The sequence below is a fragment of the Mercurialis annua genome, linkage group LG8, assembly GCF_937616625.2.
Source record: "Mercurialis annua linkage group LG8, ddMerAnnu1.2, whole genome shotgun sequence".
Classification (NCBI taxonomy): Eukaryota; Viridiplantae; Streptophyta; class Magnoliopsida; order Malpighiales; family Euphorbiaceae; genus Mercurialis; species Mercurialis annua.
Window position 1 is genome coordinate 32,484,004 of NC_065577.1, and position 22,360 is coordinate 32,506,363.

At 36.8% G+C, this 22,360-nt stretch overlaps 1 non-coding gene across 1 annotated transcript; it reads right to left on the reverse strand.

The window, feature by feature from the left end:
• Positions 1 to 8,727: 8,727 nt before the first annotated feature.
• Positions 8,728 to 8,834, reverse strand: LOC126662399 (small nucleolar RNA R71). Its single transcript, XR_007635775.1, has one exon. It is a non-coding gene; the product is annotated as a small nucleolar RNA R71 (small nucleolar RNA).
• Between the last annotated feature and the right edge of the window lie 13,526 nt (positions 8,835 to 22,360).

Below are 22,360 nucleotides of genomic sequence, written 5' to 3' on the forward strand. Positions count from 1 at the left end.
AAGCCCAGCAACCTAATGTTGTGGGTTTCGATCTGAACCAGTTTCTTACTGGAATTGCGGCTATGCAAGCCAATCAGGCTGAGGTGCAGAACATGCATCGTGAGCAACTACAGCAGCAACAGTTGCGTAATGTGGCTTTCACTGACCGAGATATCGTCTTGGCTTATATGCGTCTCAAACCAACTAAGTTTGACAGTACAGGCGATGCTCTCGATTTCCTCGAAGAAGTAGAACGTAATGCTCGACGCCTGCAAGCTAATGAGAGACAGACCATCATTATGGTGGAAATGTCATTGAAAGGACCTGCGAAAGATTGGTTTCAGCAGCATATTCAGCCAACCATGGACACTATGACCTGGGCTGAATTTGCAAACCACTTTAGGGAATACTTTTTACCTTATGCGGTGACGGAGAGTTATCGTAGTCAGTGGTTGACCCTGAATAGAGGCAACCGGTCTGTGCAAGAGTATGTGACAGAGTTTACCAGGGTGAGTAGGTTTGCACCAGACCTGACTACAGACCCAGTTAGAGTGAACTCAAGGTTTGTAGAGGGTCTAGGAGCTGAATTTGTAAGTTTGACGTCTGATATCGGAAGAACCCTAGTGCAATTGATCGATAGCGCTAGGCAAATGGAAATCTCTCTGATCCGTTTTGGGAGGATTCCTGATCCTTCCAATGTTGCGCCTGTGAGGAGTGATGTGTTTTGCAGCGTACAGAGCGCACCTACCCAATCATATGCTAGGAGTTATTCTCGACCCCCATCACGTCAACAGAGAAATAAGAGAGCTCGGTATGGAACTAGAGTTAGTACCTCAGGCACCGGATTTAGTGCCATATCGATGAGTGACATGGGAGGCGGAGTTCCTTTATGTCTGAACTGTAATAGGAGGCACTACGGCGCGTGTTACACTGCTAATGGAGCATGTTTTCACTGTGGTCAACGGGGCCATTTTGCTAGAGACTGTCCGAGGCAGATGCCCCAAGGCTCGATGACTACTGTAGTACAGCCTTCTTATCAGCAGCAGAGGACTGCACATCAGGCAGCGTCAGGATATGATCAGACAGGGAGTACCTTTACTGGCCAGAGAGGCCGTGGCTATGGAAATCGTGGAGGAAGAAATGGCGGAGGACGCGGTACTGGCCAGACTTCGCAGGCTGGCGGAAGTCAGGCTAGGGTCTTTGCACTGAATCCTCAGGAGGCTCAGGCTTCCAATGCTATGGTGCAAGGTATCTTTCCTATCGCTTCTCAGGACGCATTAATTTTATTTGATCCGGGCGCTACGCATTCGTTTGTTTCGCCTAGTTTTGCTAGTAAGTTAGGAGTGCAACCAGCGTATCTTAGGAATCCCTTGTCAGTAGCTACCCCAGTTGGAGAAAGTGTGGAAGTTAGTATCGTTTACCCGTCTTGTCCTGTGAAAGTTCAAGGACGAGATTTGTTAGTTGACTTGATTTTACTTGAGGTTTTAGCTTTTGACGTCATACTAGGAATGGATTGGCTAGCTCAGCACTATGCCAATGTGGATTGTCGAAAGAAGACGGTGACGTTTAACACGCCTGGAATTGAAGCGGTTTCAATTCAGGGTGATAAGATGGAATCTTCTACGGGTATTATTTCAGTTATTAAAGCTTGTCGTATGTTAAAGAAGGGATGTCAAGGATTCTTAGCGATAGTACGAGATGTGGAAAAGAAAAGTGTGAATTTAAGAGATGTGCCAGTGGTGTCAGAGTATCCAGACGTTTTCCCAGAGGAATTACCTGGATTACCTCCAGATCGCGAGATTGAATTTTGTATCGAATTGGCTCCTAGCACGAAGCCGATATCGATACCTCCTTATCGAATGGCGCCAGCAGAGCTTAAAGAACTTAAGGATCAGCTAGAAGAATTGTTTGATCGCGGTTTCATTAGACCGAGTGTATCCCCGTGGGGTGCACCAGTGCTATTTGTGAAAAAGAAGGATGGATCGCTTCGACTTTATATCGATTATCGACAGCTGAACAAGGTGACGATCAAGAATAAGTATCCGTTACCTAGAATCGACGATTTGTTCGACCAGTTACAAGGAGCGAAATATTTCTCTAAGATCGACCTGAGATCAGGCTATCATCAGCTAAAGATTCGCGATGATGATGTTCAGAAGACTGCTTTTCGAACTCGATACGGACATTACGAATTTCTCGTTATGTCATTCGGATTGACGAATGCACCAGCAGCCTTCATGGACTTGATGAATAGGATATTCAAACCGTACTTGGATCAGTTCGTGATCGTATTTATCGACGATATTTTAATCTATTCGCGTACAGAAGAAGAACACGCTCAGCATTTGCAGATAGTACTACAGACATTAAGAGAACACCAGCTTTATGCCAAATTCTCTAAATGTGAATTTTGGCTAACGGAAGTGGCTTTCTTAGGTCATGTGGTTTCACAAAGCGGCATTAAGGTTGACCCAAAGAAGATCGAAGCTGTGATAGAATGGAAACGACCTGAATCGGTTACGGAAGTTAGAAGTTTCCTTGGTTTAGCGGGATACTATAGACGATTCGTACAGGACTTTTCGAAGATCGCTGTACCTTTGACGAAGCTAACTCAGAAAAACGCGAAATTCAACTGGACGGACCAGTGTGAACTCAGTTTTCTGAAACTGAAAGAGTGTCTGACGACGGCACCAGTCCTAACGTTACCAGAAGGAACAGAAGGATTCACAGTATATTGTGATGCATCAAGAGTTGGACTAGGATGTGTCCTTATGCAACATGGTCGAGTAATAGCGTACGCGTCGTGACAGCTCAAGAAGCACGAAACAAACTATCCGACACATGATCTGGAGCTAGCAGCAGTGATATTTGCGCTAAAGATTTGGAGACATTATTTATACGGCGCTACATGTGAGATCTTTACAGATCATAAGAGTCTTAAGTATATTTTCGATCAACGAGAGTTGAACCTCAGACAACGAAGGTGGATGGAGTTATTAAAAGATTATGACTGCACGATACAATACCATCCAGGCAAGGCCAATGTAGTGGCGGATTCCTTAAGCAGGAAGTCGGCAGGAAGTCTCGCGCACGTTACAACAACATGGCGGAGGCCATTAATTAACGAGATTCATACGATGTTTAGCCAAGGGGTTGAGTTTGAGATTTCATCTCTCGGAAACCTAATGGCTCAGTTAACGATACGATCGACGTTAATAGATCAGATCAAAGAGTTGCAAGTGGACGACCCTCAATTGAAGCATCTAATTGAGGAAGTACAACAAGGAAAGAGTCAAGATTTCAGTATCGTCAACGGAATGCTGAAATACGGCAATCGAATGTGCGTTCCAGATGTGGAAGACTTAAGACAGAAGATCATGGAGGAGACACATGGAACGATGTATAACGTTCATCCTGGTTCCACGAAGATGTACCATGACATCAAGACAACGTACTGGTGGAGCGGAATGAAGAAAGATATCGCAGAGTTTGTGGCTAAATGCCCGACTTGTCAGCAAGTCAAATTGGAACATCAGCGACCTTACGGATTTCTTCAACCGTTACCCATTCCGGAATGGAAGTGGGAGCAGATCACGATGGATTTCGTAATCGGACTACCCAAGATGCAGAAAGGTTTTGATTCTATTTGGGTAATCGTGGATCGCTTGACGAAGTCAGCACACTTCATTCCGATCAAAACAACATATTCTGCAGCAAAGTTGGCAGAAATTTACATCGATAAGATCGTGACCCTACACGGAGTTCCCGTGTCAATTGTTTCCGACAGAGGTTCCGTATTTACCTCTCATTTCTGGAAGAGTTTACAAGAAGCGTTAGGAACGCGATTGAATTTCAGCACTGCGTTTCACCCTCAGACGGACGGTCAGTCTGAACGAACGATTCAAACGTTAGAAGATATGCTTCGACTTTGCGTATTAGACTTTGGAGGTAGTTGGGATACGTACCTACCTCTAGTCGAGTTTGCCTACAACAACAGCTATCATTCAAGCATCGAGATGGCTCCTTACGAAGCATTATACGGTCGCAAGTGTCGATCCCCTATCTGTTGGGATGAAGTCGGTGAACGAAAGCTCACTGGAGCAGAGATCATCCAGATTACGTCAGAAAAAGTACCATTGATAAAGCAGCGTTTAAATACTGCTTCCAGTCGACAGAAGAGCTACGCGGACCCCAAGAGAAAAGATATCGAATTTCAGATCGGAGATTACGTGTTTCTCAAAGTATCACCGATGAAGGGAGTTATTCGTTTCGGAAAGAAGGGCAAGTTGGCTCCGAGATATGTCGGACCTTACCAGATCATAGAACGCATAGGCTCAGTTGCCTATAAGCTGGATTTGCCACCAGAGATGTCGCAAGTTCATCCTGACTTCCATATTTCCATGCTCCGGAAATATGTACCAGACCCTTCTCGAATAATTCAACCACAAGTGGTGGACGTAAGCGAAGAACTGACTTACGAAGAACGACCAGCGCAGATTGTCGACACGCAGATACGACAATTACGAACAAAGAGGATTCCAATGGTGAAAGTTCTTTGGAGAAGTCAATCCGTAGAAGAGTGCACGTGGGAGACAGAAGAGGATATGAGGCGGAAGTATCCATATCTATTTACTCAAGGTACGTGGCTAAATTTTAAATTCGAGGACGAATTTATTTTAAGGGGGGGTGAATGTAATACCCCAAAATATTTTAAGATAATTACGTCGTGCCACGTGTCAAGATTTCCGATAAATTAAATTAAGGAGAATTTAATTTAATTATATCGGGAATTTAGAATAAATTTTAATAAGTTAATTAGCAGGATTTGAGGATTTAACTTCAGAAATTAATATAAAATATAATATAAATCCCGTGACGGAAATTATTTTGCCAAAGTCCGCAAAATAATATATAGTATCTGTGGTAAAAGTTTCGAGTCAATCGGAGACCGTTTAAATTTTGGACGCGGATAGGTTTTGGGCTAAATTGCAACATTTGAAAAGTTTCAAGGACCAAGTTGCAAATTGACCATTATATATAAGTTTCCTTCAGATGAAGGAATGATACAGAACCTTCATCAGACCCTTTTTCATTCCTTCGCCGTTCTCACCGTTTCCGTCGCTCGATCGCCGTTCTTGATCCGTTTTGCGAGTTTTTCGTCTCGATTTCTTCGTATCTTGGTGGGGAACAAGGTAAGCTTGTCGTTTCGGTATTTGGTTTAGTGATTTTGGTGGTATATCGAGTTAAACGATAGGTTTTTATAGTATCGAATCGTTTAATCGTTTTAAACTCGTTTTCTATCGTTTTCGCGTGTTTCCGACTAGCTTGATTGATGTTTTGATGAATCTAATGGCTCGGGAATGATTTAGCACGTCGGGAGGGCCTTTTTCAGCGGCCAGGTTCGTGCCCACGAAGGTGCACGACGTGCACAACATCAGTGCACGTCGTGCAGGGGCACGACGTGCACCAGTGACGTGCACGACGTGCACCCAAGGTGCACGACGTGCACTAGGCGGGTGCACGACGTGCACCACCCCTCTTTTGAAGGGAATGACCCTAAAAACCTAATTTGACGATTCCCCATCCCGATATCGACTCCCGGACTCCGAAAATGCGAGATTCGGACGTAAAATGAGTAAATTATGACTAGTTGTTTGGGATAAGTTAGTTTATGAATATCAATTGGTTTCATTGAGAAAACCTATATTCTCTATTGAGAATTGAATTGAGAAGTATTAAGAAATGAGAGAAGAATGATTCGTTTATCGGAAAAGATTACGTTTGAAGCACGACGGCTTATGTTTTGTGTCTTGTCGTGTCTCGAGTCTAGAGTCAATCTTAGAATAGGATTCTGATGTGAGTCAAATGTTTTGAAATTGTTTTAGATCCAGCAAGGCAAGAAGGAGCTGGACCAGGAGCTCGGGAAGCTTGACGTTTCTAAGCCCCGACGCATTTTTGGATAAGCGTTTTCAGTGAGTTTATACGATTTGCTTTTAAAGTATTTATTTAAGCAATTATTTTATATTGCTTTATATTTGAATTGCATGTTTTATATGCGAATTCTTTTTATGAATTGCATATGTTTGATTTGAAACCAGTATCGATCCGATGGAACGTGCTACCTATTGGGCGACAATAGGACTGTGTGATCACCAGTTTTGATATGCCTCAGCTGGGAGCTGATGATGAATATGAAATTTACGATTGGGTTATGATTTCGATACGCAGAGTGAACTCGGCTACGGTGTAGCCTGGAAGTCCCCGTATCTAGTGGCTGGGCCACCAGCGAGTTGGACTCGCAATTGATATTTATGATTGGGTTGATCGATTGATTATTAGTATGTTCGAGGATTAAGGTTTCAATCGGATCATGTACTTGGCTGCACATGATTGATTATGATTTTAGGTTTTATTTGAATACTTATTAGTAAATGTATGAACTCACTCAGTATATCCCAATATACTGACCCCTCACAGATTTCCTTTCAGGATAAAGACGCTTTGAGGCAACGGACTTCTATCCTACTTCCAGAAGTCTGTATTTTTGAGTATGTAAAGAAACAGTACTTTACTCTTAGAGCTGCAGTAGATAAGTATTTTGCGAGTCAGCTGTAATATATAGTTTTCTGTAAATATAACTTTAATGTTTTAAAGTATATGTGTTTTACGCTTGCTGCGTTATATAATAGTGTGACTGCCAGAGGATATGTGTGCCTGGCATGTGTGCTTCTGCATGACACGTGTTTATGTATGTCATGCATGACGTTTACATTTCGCGAAAAATTATTTTACGTTTTTAGGCTTGCTACGGGTTTCGGAGCAACCACTCCCATTCCCTAGCGCCGGTCTCGGCCCTGAGATTGGGTCGTGACAACCCTATTTTTAATTTTTATGTTTCATCTCTATCCTAATGAATTGAGTTGACATATTTTCCTTTAGCAAAGAGTTTAAATTAGTCATTCATTTCTATTTTTCCAAATAGAAAAATGTATGATATAATCTTTCTATTTAATTGTTTTTAATATTTTTATTCTTACATTATTAATTTCAAATTTTTTAATTTTAGGGTATAGATGAAACATAAAAATCAAAAATAGGATATAATTGAAAATTTTCCTAAATCATGGTATAAATGAAAAAAGTTATAAGGTGAGTGGTTTTTAAGTAATTAGGCCTATTTATTATTTTATTATGAATTCTTATTCTTCTTATTTCCTTATTATCGTTTTTATTTTTATGAGTAGCTAAAACCCTCATTCGAGGGTTGATATGAACTTTTAATTGTATAATTGATTGGTTATGGATTAATTGGTGTTTATTATCATGTTTTGATTATCGTTCTTAATTATTGGATTGGATTGATCACCTATTTCATGATTAGTGTTTAATTAACTAATTGAAAGATTGTTAATTGAATAGACTTAAGTAATTAAAAACCTAAAAGATAATATCATGAGAGCGAGTTAGCTTTTATGTTATCTTTGAGTTTGCTTAATAATTGTAATTTAATTGTTAAATTTGGCTTTTAATATCGTGAGACAAGTTATTTATTGGTTAATTAAATATGTTGTAGTTGTATCATTCCTATAACTTGAGGGAGTAGGATTCGGTGATTTAGAATAGTTCAATTCTCGACAACATTGCTAAGATTCCATTATCCTTCACTTTATTGATTATTTGGAAGTATCAGCCATTGGACTATTTAATTTTATTGTTTCAAATCTTAATTGTTTATTTGCTTTCATTCGCTAGTTATTTTAATTCTTAGCTAATTGCTAGTTTGGTTATTTTTAGTTGTTTGATTTAAGTTGATAAAAGAATAAATAAAATTGGTGATTAAATCCATTGTCTCGGTGGGATCGATATTCGAACTTTCAGATTATACTACCTACGTGATATCGTCACTTGCGATTTTTGCTTACAAGTTTTTAGGCACTGTTGCCAAGGACAATTTCATATTTAGTTAATTGATAGTAACTTAGTTCTTAGTCGAGTTAGAGTTTATTTTCTGTTGATACTATTTTTTTTTATTTTTGTGTTTTGTGATTTTATGTATGGTACTGTTATTTGTATTAGTCCACAGATTTGGCATTAGTGTATGCACAATACACGTCGTGCCAAACTACCGCTATAACTGTTTCAAAACAAGCTTAATAGCCTCGAAAGGATTGCGCGGAAATCAACCCGGAGACCTGACACAATGGAAGGAGACAGGGTGAACTATAACATTGAAAGGTTTATTCCACCATTACAGGGAGAGGAGCAACATCCTCCACTGCCTCCTCCATCTCTAAATGATGGGAAAATCCAACAAATTCAACATTCATAAAGGCAACACCACCCGGGAAATGCAAATCGACAACAACAACAAGCACCTCAGAGGCGTACCTTGGGCGATTATTTTTTGTCAGATGTTGATAATGCAAATTATGGGTGTTTTGCACCACCGGTCCAAGCGGCAACCTTCGAGATCAAACAGAGTATGATTCAACTTATGGAGAGTTAATGCCAATTCTACAGGTTGAAAAGTGAGGATTCATATACGCATATTTCTAAGTTCTTCAAGGTGTGCAACACTTTCAAAATCCATAATGTGACGGATGACCAAGTCAAACTCTGAATGTTTCCATTCTCTTTGCGGGATAAGGCAAGGACTTTGATTCAATCTCTACCATGCACCTCTATCACTACTTGGAGGACATTATCGCAAGTTTTTCTCACTAAGTACTTTTTATGGGGAAGACCGCGAGATTGACTAAAGAGATCAGAGATTTCTTTCAACATGATGGGGAGTCTTTATATGAAGTGTGGGAAAGATTTAAGGAACTTCAGCGGAATTGCCTACATCATCATCTAGCTTGGGAGAATTTGATTCCGATTTTTTATAATGGTACGGATGAGCATACTAGAGATACGATAGATGCAGCTTTGGGAGGTTCACTTATGCAGAAATTATATGAAGAGGCCACTGCATTATTGGAGGAGTGGGCGATGAATTATTGTTCTTGGCCGAAGGAAAGATTGAGGCAATCAACATAAAAGGGGGTGATGACCCTATAATAAGTTCAAGAGATTGAAGCGATGAAAGCGAAGAACGCCTCCCTTCAAATTAAAGTAGAGATGTACAAGAGGCTAGCAGGGCAAGGACATGCTCCAATCGCGGTGGTTCAGTTGGGTTGTGATATTTGTGCTGATTTTGACCATACGGGAGGGGAGTAACAAGTTTTGAGTCAAGCCATAAACGAGCAAGTCAAATTTTTTGGGGGACAAGAGCAAGGCAGTGATCTTTATTCAAACACCTACAAGGTGCAGAAATCACCCTAATTTTAAATGGAGAGACAATAGGTTAAGCTAATGCCAATGCTCAATCGAATGTGGGTTCACATTTTCAAGCGGGAAACCTGTTAGTGATATGAACCAGGTCAATCATGTTTGACCATGTATTGACTTTATCCTTTTGTTATTAATTAATTGTCACTTTTATTATCATTTTATATTATGATTAAATACTTGAATGGTTAATTCTTCCTAAGATCATCAAGTATGTGACTTGATAGTAAAACCCTTAGTATTAATATAGAATTATATTCAATCTATCCTTAGTCTTAATAGTACATTAAGACTAGTATGATGTTGAATGATGATTATGTTTTACTAATCATGTATATGTATATTTAGTCAAATCATAGGTGCCATTTATGAAATGAAGCACTGGATGACCCATCATGAGAATACTAAATAGATCACTGTCATAAGTATCTTTCATAATAGTAATATTAAACATATCCTTTGACCTTAAAATCAACATGGATTTCTACATAGCTATTTCGTATTTTGATACATTCTTATATTATCTTTAATAGGATAATGGAATAGATTGTCGTTGGATATAAAGTGACTGTGAGAAATGTGAGCGTCTGAGAAGGAATTTATCCTTTATTTATTTGAGTAAGATATTTATGGGCCCTTTGAAAAGATAGATTGAAGGAAATGCACGGTCATGCTAAAAGAATTGATAAAGAGTTATCATTTTCAGTCTATTTGGAATCAGAAAATTAATGATTGAATTATATAAGGATGACAGTACTATACCTTATATTCAATTTGGATATCATAAGAGAAAGGGATCAAAATATTATTATATAAGGTGAAGTCAGATAATTAATTTTCATATGACTTGAGTAGTCATAATGTCTTACTAGAGGCCACTTATTACTTGTGGGGGCTCACTGTCAACGATATACAAACCTATAGAGTCGCACACTAATTGGGCTGTACAAGCCCAATAGGATAATGTGATTACTAGAAATATATATATATATATATATATATATATATATATATATATATATATATATATATATATATATATATATATATATATATATATATATATATATATATATATAATTCGTATATATTAATTCAATTTCAAATTTAAAGGATAAAAGTTATCCTTAAGATATTATCTTTTAAAGATATGTTTAATTATCAAGAGTTTTGATATACTGAAACTCAAAAGAGTTATAAAAAATGAAGTGTTTGAATTTGATTGCAACACACGTTTTTTAGTAAATTCTATATGTGTTATTTGCCTATAAATACACACTAAAACTTATGATTTTAGATATATGTTTTTTAAAATTAAACATAAGACACACTCATAAAATAGTAATCATTAAATTTGTAATTTCTTTGAGAAACAATAGTGCTAGCACACAAGCACTCGTTTTGGGGAGAAACTGTTCGTGTGGATACTCGTAGAGAACACGTTCTTTTGGAGGCGTTTCTGATTTGAGGCAAGGTATCACCAAAGTGAACCACCTCTTTTCCTTTCTTACATTACTATTGTGTTCGACATTCAGTTAGTTTTAATTCTACAACTATGTCTATCTATCAATTACATGGATCTTGCTTTGGGTTTCGTTATTTTTTTTTGAAATTCTGTTGCGTTTTAAACCTAGAAAACCCAACACAACTGTCATCTACCAAACCAAGGAAATTTTAACTCCAATATTATGGGAATCCACCACAACACCCTCCATTTTTTTAGCAAAATCGAATTAAGATGAGGGGAGCAAGCTCGACAAGATCTTAAAGCAAATAGAGCGGTTTGATAGGTTTGAAGTAGAGATGAGGCAAAAAGATAAAAAATCATGCTTCCACTATCCAACACCTCAAGGTGCAAATCTCACAATTAGCGAACTCAATCCAAAGGTAGAACCCAAGGCGGTTTTCCATCCACCATGGAGACGAATCCGTGAGAGCGATTGAAAGTGGTTGAGCTACAAAGAGGAAAGACATTTGATGATTCACATGTTTCAAAGGCGGTGCAACTTGATGATGTACCGAGAACTAGTGAGGATGAGGTGGCTGAAATTATTTATGTCAAGCCGCTACCTCCACCTCCATATGTTCCGAAGATCTCTTTTTTGAGACGACTCAAGAATGTGTCGAGCAATCAAAAGTTTCATAAATTTTTGGAAATCTTCAGGAAGCTCCAAATCAATATTAGTCTTGTAGATGCTTTGTGTGAGATGCCTCAATACACAAAGTTTCTCAAGGACATAATTATGAACAAGCAGAGGTAGGACAACAAAGGCTTATTCCATTAATGGAGAATTGTAGCTCGATAATCTTGAGCGCCTTGCCCATGAAATTAAATGATCCAGGGAGTTTTATGATTCTTTGCAAAATTGGACATTTAAATTCTATTAATTATTCATGTGATTTTGGTGATAATATAAATTTGATGCCTTAGTTTATTTTTAGGAATCTCTTTGGTGATCAACTGTTGAAGCGAACCTCGATGATGCTTCAACTAGCCAATCCTTCGCTCAATAAACAATACGGGGTAGTGGAAGACATGCTAATGAAAATGGACAAGTTCATCTTCCTGTTGGACTTTCTCGTTCTTGATTACGCGGTAGAAAAGAATTTCTTAATGATTCTAGGGTGTCCATTCATGAACATTGGAAGGGCGTTGTTTGATGTGCTCGTTCGGAAACCCACCTTGAGAATTGATGGTGATAAAGTGGAGTTTGATATGAAGCGAATCATGAGTAATACCATCTAGGAAGAAGAATGCATGAGAGTCGATGTGGTTGATGAAATTATGAAGGAACAACTACAGTCGAGTTTGGAGGCGATCAACCATGGTATGGGGAAATATTTACAAGATTGGAGCTTCCCAGATGTGTGTCTCATTCGACACACACCTTGTCTCATTTGAGACATGCAAGCCAAAAGAGACAGGGAACAAATTAAAGATCCCTATCTCGTGCGAACGAGACCTCATATGTCGTTCGAGACATGTGTTAATAAAGGGAATGATGAAATTTTTTCAAGTGTCTAAAGTTACATTCAACTCTGGGGAGCCACACGAGGGCATGGAAGATGAGTATTTTGAAGCACATAAACCTAAGCCTGAGAAGTTGATTCAAAGTGAGGGAGTCACACCACCTTCCTCTATTAAGGCACCGAACATAGAGCTAAAGGCGATACCATCTCATATACGGTATGCATTTGTAGGCAAAAACAAGAAAGATTATTATTTCAAACAAATTGACGGAGGCATAAGAATAAAGAGTGATTCAAGTGGTGAAAGATCCATCAATGGTAATGCACAAGATCCACCTTGAAAACGATTCCAAAGCTTTGGTTCAACAAAAAAGGTGGCTAAACCCAAATATGAAAGTAGTGGTGCACAAGGAGAGTGTGAAGCTCCTTGATTCCGGGATCATCTTCCCCATATCTGATAGTACATGGGTGAGTCCCATTCAATGCATTCCAAAGAAAGGGGGGATGACAGTTATCGATAATAAGAAGGGAGAGCAAATTTCCACAAGGATAGTGACAGGGTGGCGTGTTTGTATTGATTACCGCAAGTTGAATACGGAGACAAGAAAAGACCATTTTCCGTTACGTTTTATTAATCAAATGCTTATGCGAGTAGCGTGTCATGCTTACTATTGTTTTCTCGATGGTTACTCTAGGTACAACCAAATTCCCATCAACCCAGATGACCAAGAGAAAATGAATTTTACTTAACTTTATGGAACACATGCCTATCAGAGGCTGCCATTTGGTCTTTGTAATGCACTGCCAACATTTCAGCGATGCATGACCTCCATCTTTGCTGATATAATTGAAGATATTATGAAGGTCTTCATGGATCATTTTTCGGTCTTTGGGGACTCTTTTAAGATATGCTTGAATAATCTTGAGTGGGTGTTGGCCCAGTGTGAAAAGACCAACTTGGTGCTTAATTGGGAGAAGTGTCATTTCATGGTAGAAGAGGGAGTAATCTTGCGCTATAAAATTTTCAAGGATGGAACAGAAGTAGATAGAGCAAAGACAGAAATGATCGAGAAATTACCGTCTCCGACCACTGTAAAATGAATTCGTGCCTTCTTGGGGCACACTGATTTTTATCGTCGCTTTATAAAAGATTTCACTTCTATTTCTAAACTTTTAACTAATTTGCTTGTTAAAAATATTCCTTTTGAGTTTGCTAATGTGTGTTTAATTACTTTTGATAGGTTGAAGGAATTCACTACTAGAAAACAGCCATTTAACGACAAATTTTCCATCGCGAAATGGCCCAATTTCGTCAACGTTCTTCGCTACATATTTGGTCGCAACATTTTATTGTGACGAAATAAAAAAAATTGCGACAAATTTAAATTCGTTGCCAATTTTTAATAATAAAAAAATTTTAATTTTTATTTAAAATCGTAAAATAAAATATTATTTAATCAGTCACCCACCGTCACCCACATACCCGTAATTTTTGCAAACTTCCCAGCTTTCCAGTAGGTCACTTATCCTTCCTTCGCTAAATGGCTAAATTATGACGCTAAACACGTTTAGTGACGGATTAGCGACAGACAACGTGTGTCGCTACATATTTGGTCATAACATTTTATCGCGACGAAATAAAAAAATTTATGACGGATCTTAGCTATGGATTTAAACCCGTCACTAATTTTTAATAATAATAAAATAATTAAATTTTTAATTAAAATCGTAAAATAAAATATTATTTAATCGGTCACCCACCTTCACCTACTCACCCGCAATTTTTGCAAACTTCCCAACTTCCCAGTAGGTCACCCATCCTTCCATTGCTCCCACCCAATGCTCTTTAATTATGTAGTTCCCTTGCGTGTAACTCCATCTTAACCACTCCTGTTCCCTGATGTCAGTTGCGATTCATAGATTTGGATCGTGACATCCTGTTATCTTACACATAATAGGACGTATAACTTGAGTTTTGAAAAAAAAGTTGATAACGTTAAAAGACATGATTGAAAATCCTAATTTCTGCAGTAGTTCCTAGGTACCCAAATATTTTGTATCACAATATTCGAATCACTTGTAGCCAATGACTTGGGAACATTAAATCATTGCTCTAATACCAACTTTATCACAATCCAAATTTTCGGATAAGACCGGTGCTAGAGAATGGGATTAATATCTCCGAAACCCGTAGCAAGACTATTTTCCATCATATTTATTTTTTAAAGATGAGAGCTAATAACTTATAATTTTATTTTTCAAACCAATTATATATATTTCTCGACCATTGAAACAATCAATTTATTAGTCGACTTAAGCCATACAACTTTAACAATAATAGTAGAGGAGACATAAATTTAAAACTGATATTTTATACAAAATCAAATACTAAGATAAATGTGAAATCTAAAATAAAATATTTAAATCACATACTCATTACAATAAGACTTCTGAGAAATAAATATTCGAAAATGTACTTTTAAAACTAACTTCGCTTTTCCTGAAAAATGTGAGGCGTTAATGTAAAACAAAGTGAGTTCGTATAAATTATTAATGAATATTTGATAAACAGAGGTCACGCGATATAAAGTTCATATGCAAATTAAATCAATTCGGACCCCGAATGAAACCCAACTCCTCAATTTATAAACATCCATCACCATCGATCATTAAATAAATAAGTCCGTCTCCTCAAATCTGCATCAAGGTCTGGGCCGTAAATATAGTCTGTCGCCTCAGGCCTGTATCGGAGTCTTGGCCGTGCATATAGCCCGTCGCTGAAGACCTAATGATATCTCTATTATAGTCTTTGCCATAATCCTAAGCCTTCACCTCATATTTGCAAATCGATTATTTCTTATTTCCAATCTCGATTAACACTGCTGCACACAGTTCTATTGTCGATTGCCGCCCAATAGATAGTATATTTCACCGGGTCTATAACAATATTTTAAAATTATTCATATATAATGTAATGAAATTAAACATCCAAATAAAATGCATTAGTTAAACAATTAAAACATATTAAGAAACTGTGATTCATAATACTCAATAGTAAATAAATGAACTTCCAATTCTTTCGTTAATCCAAACTTTACTTTTTACCTCTCTTATCTTGAGATTATGAGCTCGTCGGATCTATGTATAATTCATGTATTAATGTATATAATTAGCTTACGAGATTAGTAATCCTAATTTTAAGATCGAGTTCTGCACTCAAATTACTTTATTAATTTTTTTCCAAATTTTGCATCCTTTTATAATTAATTAATTGATTATCGATTTGAACTCCGATTTATAAACATTTTCCTTTTCTCGTCAACAGAATTCGTAAACTCTAAACCTGACGTTCAAATCTCATTTTCACAACATAAACATATTTTCCATATTTCACAATTCAGTCGGCCGAGGCAACACGCTCTCTAGGCCCAACTATACGTATCACACCACCATGATTCACTCGTAAATTCAAAACTTTAATATTCATAAATGCGTCAATAAATACTTTGGAACCCTAAAATCGACAATACCAAATTAATTTAAATATTCTCTTCATAACTTCATATCCATCACAAATCACAAAATTATGCACGATGTCCGCTTTATTCAATTTTAAGAAATTATCTAAACCTCATTTGAACTTTGGTAATTTGTATCTCACTAGCCATGCATAATTACTATATAGCTCTTTTACGAAAAGTACTCGCCATAATTTATGTTATTTAAATAAAATATAAAAACACATTTTTGGACTAGACCATAACCACCGTGATTAGTGGCGCGTTCGACCCACGCACCACCGATGTCGGCGTCGGTTTTGATCCAAAAATTTCGCATCAGCTCTATGTCAAGTATGAATCTTACCCACGTGGTTTTTTCGAGTTAATTTTGTCAAAATTGTCGCAAAATTTGCCCGGAAACCCGACAAACTACTATCGTCGCCGCCAACGTCATTCACCCCTTTCTGGTCATCGCCGCGGTTGGTGAGTACACAATTGAAAGGTTCTCGATGCCGATGATTCCATTTCTGGTGTCAAAACGGCGTGAAAATGACCATAGCATGACAAACTGGGCATGGTGATTTTAGCATAAACTTGAATCCCTATTCTGCTTAATTTTTGGTCAAAGTTCGTGAAAACTACCTTCTAGGTAGTGTAGAGGACGTCACTAAGCTTCTATTGTAACATACATAATGTCAAATTTGGTGGTCGGAATAAGGATATACGAGTCGGAGGAACTTGACGTATCAAATAACATTTTTTAGAGAATTTGAATGATTATATATATATATATATATATATATATATATATATATATATATATATAGTATTGAAGCTTATCTATTACATGAGTCCCCCGAAAGCCATGCTCCTTCAGTACGTTCTTTATTTCGTTCTTTCATTTGCTTTATGAAATCCAAGCCTTATAACATCGCTCGAAAGACAGATTCAGCGGAGCTACTATAACTGTCTTATAGTTGAAGTAGAAAAATGCCTATTTTGAGTCATTTAATGACGACCCTCTCGTACATTCATGATATTGCTATAACATGGGTCTTCAAGGCTCAACTAAATGAACTCTACTGGACTCTCAATTCATTACTGGATTATTGCGTACTGAGATATTGACCTAGTAGTATACCGAAAAAAAAGCCCTGCGTTTAGGGCTTCCCTATGCACCTTCTCTGGAAAAAGGTCTACAGATCCTTACTCCATCGATTCTACAGATACTATGGATCCTCTGACTCCCAATCGGGTTGCCTTCCCAGGTCTCTCCGGTGTTGCATGTAGGTCGTGATGTGCCTCGAGATGGCCGTCTCCTATCCTCCTGCTGGTGGGGAATCTGCTCTCGGGTTGTCGCTCTGATGTGTCTGACCCTTCCTCTAGGCATGTTTGGAAGGCAGGGAGTGTGACAACGTACACGCTTCCCTTTACTCCATAGGGCCTTTTCATCAGTTACAGGGTTTGGTAGCCCAAAATTAACTTGGCTTCGTCAAAAGGCCTCATCTCTAGAAGCCCGGCTCACGAGGCGTCCCTCTCGCAGTAGGGTTCCAGATCTCGCCTTGCTCTAGTGACATGCTATGTTTTCCCTCTTTATTTCCAAGTAAAGGGTGAGTCCCATACATCAGTTTGTGGATTGAGGTCTCACGCACTAATCCCTAGAGGTCCCTGTCGTAGGCCGGCTGCCCTATCTAAACCAATCATATATATGAGTAGTTGGTTAAAAATTTCATTCAATCCCTCCTTATTTTGTTTTATCTCCAATTGATTCTTGTACTCTTAGACTTGTTTTAATTATAATTAAATTTTAACGGATCAATTATTTTTGAAAATTCCTTATAAATTATTTACACATCTTAAACTTAAAATAACCATTTGACTTTTTAAATAACATGTTAAACTATATCATGGTTTTATTCGTAATTTTAATTCTTTATAGTAGATCGGAACCACAATCTGAAGAAATTATTTAATTTTAATCCTTGAACTTTTGTTTTCTGACATTCACTCATTTATCGAAAATATCGACTATTAAAATATTTAATCACTTAATGACTAAGTTTTCTTTAATCCAATTTCTATCATTAACTCTATATCATTTTAATCTTATCCATTTGTGTAATCCCAATCGGTGTTACAAAAATATTGGGTATTACATCAAATGTTTAATTTAGTTTAATTAATGAAATTTTAAAATTGATTAATAACTATCTTAATGTAAATTTGATAAAAAAAAACTATCTTAATTAATATAAGACATCCTTACAGATTTATAAGAATCGAGGCAGACATTGATTTCTACTATAATATATGAGTTGTCATTAATATAATATTCTAGTCATATTATGTTCCTACTTGGTTTAACTATTTAATTTTGTTGATAACAAACATCTTATAGTCAGGTTATAGCTAATTCATATTAGTGTATCACAGATATAAAAAAAAAAAAAAAAAACTAGATCTAATGAGAAAAATATGTATGCAACATCCTCTAAATCAGAAATAAAAACAAAGCCACTAGCCAGTATGCAACATCCTCTAAATCATATGCGCTTAATATTGTAAAATAACATAGATCTAATGAGTCTAAATTTCTGCACTATGTAATAAATACAAGGCCTAATGTCTTAAAAAATCCTGACCTTTTAGCCCCTTTTCAATCATACCCTGACGTTGAAAATTTGTCAATTTTATCCTATTTTGCATTTTTGTGTTTCAATTGTACCTTGAAAAATTAAATTAACGTCTTTTGCGTTTGAAAATTTGTTTAAAATATTCTCCATGTATCGCATATATTGATTGTATATTTTTAAAATTTATTTAAATTTAGTTAAATTAATTAAGAATTTAAATTAGTGTTAATTTGATTATGGTTTTTAGTTAGTTTTTAAAAATAAAGAACTTATTTGTACTTTTTTGAATAAAAAAGAATTTAATTTCATGTTTAGACTTAATTAATTGAATGATTTCATCATTTAAATAAAAAATTAACAAAAATTAAAATATTGGGGTACAATTGAAAACGGAAAATTCAAAAGTGGGTAAAATTGACAAATTTTCAACGTCGGGGTGGAATTGAAAAAAAGTTCAAAAGGTGAGGGTTTTTTTGAGTGATTAGGCCTAAATACAATGAATGTAGAAAATATTAGGACCTATACATAGCTTCCATCCAAAGATCTTGCATGTGAATGTTAGATAAATTAAAGATAAGCCTAACATGCATTACTAATTATATATTGATGATAGTGATAGAGGCCAACTTTGGTATATAAGTACAAACACTATTGTCAATCCAACATATTAAAATATTAGGCAATGGGATCGGCATATCATAAACATTTATTCAAATTCAGATTTTTAAGTATTCCAACCATAATTTATGTTAAGCAAAAAATAAGTATAGTTACATGATAATAGGGTGTGGATAGCATGAGATGAGATTGTAAAATTTTCATAACCATTCCATATATTGGTTTTGGAAAAATATCAATTCAAATCCTTCAATTTTGGGAAAATACCAATTGACCCCTAAACTTTCGATTTAAACAAACTCATCCAAATTTCATAAAATTCATACCAAGCAATCCTTACACAATTGTTAGCATACCCAACTCAGGATTTCAATCATATAAGCATGTAATCATGGACAAGCAAAGCATCAAACTCATATTCATGAAATTCTCATATTTTTCATAGTTTATGCATAAACTTCATTTTAATTGCTAACTTAATTTTCAGACATTTTTTATCTTGCATATCCATTTTTAATCATGCATGTTCAGTTTTATCCATGTATCTATCATCAAACTTTATATGCATGTTCATTTTCATGCTTAGAATATAAAATCAACCATAAAAATGCAATTTACATAATCAAAACTCCATAACAATCACAAACATAAAATCTCTTAAATAAATAAAGAAGTTTGAATAGCTTACCCTTTTGCACAAATCTTCCAAATCGCAGCTCAAACTATTAATAATTGAGGGAATTATGTGCCTATCAACTTCTTTAACAAAAACCCTAAAATCCTTCAAATCTCTAACTTTCATCCAACATGCAACTCCACTTTTTTTGTTAGATCATCAAGAAGGATAGATTTTTAAGTTTTGATCATCACTTTAGATCTAGGGTTTGAACTAGGGTTTCTAGAGAAAGAAAGAAACACTAGACATATGAACTTTTGCTAAAAATGAAATTTCTCTTGTTTGGCCTCTATTTATAGACTTTGTGTTTTAGGCGATTGTCTATCATTCCTGGCGATCGTCAACTTTCTAGATAATTGTCTACTCAATCGTCAAAACTCAATGTTTTCTTTTTCTGACGATCATCTACTTCTTGGACGACCGTCTAAACCCTTGAAAATCCAAAAAGTGAATTATTACATCGAAACACTTATTGTTCATATCACATTGATTCCAAACCCTACTTACTCACATATATTCATATAATATGACATGTACATAATCTTGCCCATACAACCCAAAGTCCTATTATTCAAAACATGACATCTCAAGTCAAAACAATCATCGGAAATAACGTCAAATGCTACATCTTTTGCGTCATCTGGTTACAGGATATTACATAAGAGGTATGTTAACTATATATGATTGGTATGATGTGATTCTGATGTGTTCTCTTTATTGTTTATTTATTAGCTAACGCTCAGGCTAGTTAGAGTTATATATTGTGAAGTTATTTATATCGTGTGAAATTCTGTCTAAGGAGTTTGGTACTTAAGTGGTCCGCCTGTGACCCACCATTCTTTCCTGGGAATTTTCCGATATAATTATTTAGGACAATACGTGATTCGCTAGCGTAATCGATTGAGCTTCCGCAACAATTGGTATCAGAGCTAAGGTTCTATCCTTGGCATATCGGTTAGCTATTAAATAAAAGTTGGAGCAGAAATGTCTGGAAGCAAAAGTCTGTCCACATTGATAGCTTCTTCCTCGGGAAGAATGGCAATGTCAAATGCAAGAATTGCGGTGGAGATTTTTGATGGTACAGGACATTTCGGCATGTGGCAAAGTGAGATTCTAGACACTTTATTTCAGCAAGGTCTAGATGTCGCTATTGAAAAAGAGAAACCAACAGATGTTGATGAGAGAGAATGGAGTAGCATCAATCGTTTAGCATGTGGTACCATTCGGTCATGTCTTTCCAGAGAGCAGAAATATCTTTTCTCAAAGGAAACATCTGCAAGTAGTTTGTGGAAAGCATTGGAGGAGAAATTCTTGAAAAAGAACAGTCAGAATAAGCTTCACATGAAGAAAAGGCTGTTTCGGTTCACGTATCTCCCAGGTACTACTATGAATGAGCACATCACAAATTTCAACCAATTAGTAGCCGATTTGTTGAATTTGGATGTGACGTTTGATGATGAAGATTTGGCTTTGATGTTGTTGGGATCACTTCCTGAAGAGTTTGAGTTTCTTGAAACTACTCTACTTCATGGGAAGGTTGGTGTGTCTCTTAGCGAAGTTTGCGCTGCATTATATAGTTATGAATTGAGAAGAAAAGATAAGAAAGAAAATACTAGTAGTGCAGCAGAAGCTTTGATTGTTAGAGGCCGTTTGAAAAGCCAAACAATTGGAAAGGAAGGGAGATCAAAGTCCCGACCAGAGAAAGATGAATGTGCCTTTTGTCGAGAGAAAGGGCATTGGAAAAAGGATTGTCCCAAATTGAAGAATAAAGGTAAGACTGATAAAGAAAAAGCTGAGTTTGCTTCGAATGTAGCTGAGTGTGACGACGAAGATTCAGATCTTTCATTGGTTGTTGTGTCATCGGTAAATACTCCTATTGAATGGCTTCTAGATTCGGGTTGTTGTCATCATATGTGTCCCAATCGGGAATTGTTTGTTGACTTCAAAGAGCTAGAAGGTGGAGTTGTTTACACAGCAAGTGGCAATCCTTGTTTGACCAAAGGAATTGGTTCAATTCACTTGAGGAACCATGATGGGTCAATAAGGATTCTGGAAGATGTTCGCTATGTACCGAGTTTGACGAAGAAGCTCATTTCTGTAGGAGTCCTAGAATCAAAGGGCTTTGTTGTGACTACAGTAAATGGAGTTATGAAGGTATTCTCGGGTGCACAGGTTGTCATGAAAGGAATTCGGAAGAACAATAACTTGTATTACTATCAGGGTAATGCAATTATTGGGTCAGCTATAGTTGCTTCTAGTGATGATAATGAGCTAGAAGAAATCAGTCTTTGGCATTGGCGTTTGGGGCATGATGGTGGAAAATTCTTGACGGTTCTTGCAACTCAAGGATTATTGGAGGGACTACGTCCCTGTAATTGGATATATGAAGAAGGATTTCCGAACAAGAATGATATTGGCTATAAGGCAAAGTTGGTAGCTAAAAGCTACATTTGGACGGAAGGAATTGAGGCTATCTCTCGAGTTGTTAAACATTCTTCCATTAGAATTTTGTTGGCCTTAGTAGCAAATTTGAATATGGAACTAGTTCAATTGGACGTAAAAACAGTGTTTTTACATGGATTCTTGGATGGGGAAATCAATTCGACTCAGCCAGATGGACTCAAGGTGGCTGGAGATGAAAATTGGATTCTACA